General features: G+C 34.1%; 1 protein-coding gene across 1 annotated transcript in view; it reads left to right on the forward strand.

Annotated features, from left to right (window-relative positions):
* The first annotated feature begins 397 nt into the window (after positions 1-397).
* Positions 398-2,969, forward strand: part of baiap3 (BAI1 associated protein 3) — a 58,230-nt gene continuing 55,658 nt past the window's right edge. The window contains exon 1 of the mRNA XM_016526553.1: positions 398-502. The gene's annotated coding sequence lies outside the window, so the exon portion shown is untranslated. The remainder of the gene's footprint in view (positions 503-2,969) is intronic.

Raw genomic sequence — 2,969 nt, forward strand, 5'->3', positions numbered from 1 at the left:
GAGAATCTATTATTCTCCATATAAAGCAGATGACTTGCTGTAGCTACAAATACTCACACTTTCTGGACGTTTATACCTATTTTGCATAACGAAGTCTTTTTTATTATTATTTTATGTTGCTGCACATGACCTACACATAAAACGAAAACATTTTCTTGTTCTATAATAGTATAAAACACGGCAAAGCTGTTCTTTCTTGGCAAAGCGGCTGACAGCCCCTCAGCAACAGCTCGAGGCATGCAAAGTAGTCTTGCACTTCCGTTTACCATATATAGCTCAAACCGGCGCGCACAAGAGCAGACGGAAACGCCTCGGAGAAATTGAAACGTTTTCCTGTCATCAGATGAGGACAAATTAACGTTTATTGCTTAGTTGACATCTCCCGACTTAAAGGGATATACCACCAACCAGTTGCGTAGATTTGGATGGGCGAAGAAAAGTCTGAGAGACGCACAGAAACAGTCACCGGCGCATCGCACAGCAGTGAATGAGAAATCCACAGGTGAGATGCCTTTCTATGGATTTATACGTGAATTGTGTTGCCTGAATTGTATTCTTTCATGTAACATTGTGAATTACAGTCTAATAAGCTTGAGTAGGAACTATTACTAGCTTTATTCTGTTACCGGTGAGTACAAGTCAATGTATATGTTGTTTAGTCTTGCTTTACATCTGCGTTATAGTGTAACAGGATTTTTTTTTTTAAATATACTAAATCGTATCATTTTTGTAATTTAGTCTGCGTAATGGCTTACTGTGGATTTGAATTGCGATATAGTGGCTGTTTGGGCTTTTTAAGCTTTTGATTTAACGTTTCTACCTTTTTTCCCCCTGCTTGCAGATCTCTGTTCATGTCTTATAGCTAGTTCAACACCTGTAGCTATGTCTCAACAGATGTTATGGGTGGTAAAGTAGCTCTCAGAGGGCGCAGTTTGTGTATTTAATTATTCATTTATTTGTCTGACAATGAAAAAGAGCATTTTGCCCTGAAACTGAATCATGATCTTGCTTTTGTATTTTGTATGTAGTCATTAGACACAAATAGAATTGTAAATGGTGTGATGTATATCATTAAGTTTTGTTGATGTATTAGCTGATGTTTAATATCCCATTCTTTTGTCTAGATTGTAAAATGTAATGGATTAAATAGTATAAAGCTGCTCCATGCACTAAAAATAAACATAGTTGTTAAAATTTGAAATTTTAAAGAGTTCAGATTTCAGCCACAGAATGTACACATAATGCAAGAATAATTGAGAGACGTGTGTTTGGATAACTTAGGGTACCCATAAAAATCTTCATTTAAATGCGAACACATTTTTTATTTTACCCCTGAGTAATGTGTTGATGGTGCAATGGTGCACAAGGGAGTTAGTTGCCAAGACAACAACACATATAGACACAAGATATGGTTGAAAATTCAAGAAGCAAATTATAAATCAGGTGTAGTATGCTCATTTAAACACATGGAGTGCAAAAACTTTTCAGTACAAAGAGGAAAAAAAATCACATAGAATTAAATGGCACATAAACAACTTAACAGGTAGTTAGATGAAGTGGAGTTTATTCATAACAGTGTTTTAAATAACCATTGGCTCATTCATTTGATTGCAAGTTGAGTGGAAAAGAATTGAGATATGATAAAATGTATATGATTTTTATATACTGTATTCATCATAAACATGATCTCATAAATTGTCAAGAATTTAGAAAATATTGTATACAAGATTGAGATATCTAGCTGAAAAATATGTCTTTCTATTTTTACATTGGCCATAGAGAAGCGAGCGCTCACGCAAGAGCTTGTCCCACTGTAATTGAATGTGAAAGCTCTGCAGTCTTCCCTTTGGTGTCTGATTGACAGTTTAAATCTTTGCTGTTCTTAATGGGGGCTTGAGCAGACGTGTGAGCAGAGCTTCCTGCCACAGGTGAAAGACAGCACGCCATTCTCTCATCTGTCTTTCTGTGAGTTGCTGAGAATGTCTCAGTACAGCTATAGAAAAAAAAAGTGGAATTGTATTACTTTTTTTTTTTTGCAGCGACTATATTTTAATGTGCTGCAATCAGATGCCATCTTGGAGTTTAAGAGTCCTTTGATTTGAAAGTAACTGGTATTTTGTTAGAGCTGTTGGCTTGCAAATGTCCATCCATTTTTCATTCCTCTCTAAAATCATTTACCCTTTATGTTTCTCAATAATCAGCTGCTCCACTTTAGTAGAGTAAAATTCCACTGCCTCATTTGAGAAGTCTACTTGAAAGTTGCAGTTGATTTGAGCAGTGATCTGTTAAAACTGTAGTAAACGTCAAATAAATCAAGGCAATATTTTTGTTTCATATGAAATAAGCAGCACAAAATTTCCATTGATATACAGTATAGTGGACTACACAGCCTGACAAATGGAAAATATGTGTAATAGATGGTAATAATTGTGAAAAGTAAATAGTAAATTAAAAAGAAATTATGACAAATGGAATTTGTTTGGAGCTTAACATTCGTGCGCAGACATTTTGGATGATGTAAGGGTGAGTAAAGGATAACAGAACATTTTTTGGTGAACTATCCCTTTAGCCAGAAAATAAATCTAGATAAACTGCTCTTTTTCAAGGATCAAGCATACTAAATTAAGCGCCTTCCTAACATACCTTGTTTTAAATTCAATGCAGCAGTGCATGTATCCTTTGTGGAGAATTCAATTCCAGGATGCACTGCAATGATCTGTGGAAAATAAATGAAAATAAAATTATGTAAAAAAAAAGAATGTGAAAAATAGATATAAATGTATATATAATATAATATAAATTAATTCAATATTAAAAATTCCAGTCAATTAAAATGTTATGTCTACTATTTAAAATGAGAACACTGATTTGCCAATGGCAGCCAGGTTTTTCAAGATATGTGAATGTCCTCATAAAAAAAAAAAAAAAAAAAAATTTTCTCATTATCTTTTCCTTCTTTTTCTAGCGTG

The sequence above is a fragment of the Sinocyclocheilus rhinocerous genome, unplaced genomic scaffold (genome assembly GCF_001515625.1).
Source record: "Sinocyclocheilus rhinocerous isolate Xijiao unplaced genomic scaffold, SAMN03320098_v1.1 scaffold2982, whole genome shotgun sequence".
Lineage (NCBI taxonomy): Eukaryota > Metazoa > Chordata > Actinopteri > Cypriniformes > Cyprinidae > Sinocyclocheilus > Sinocyclocheilus rhinocerous.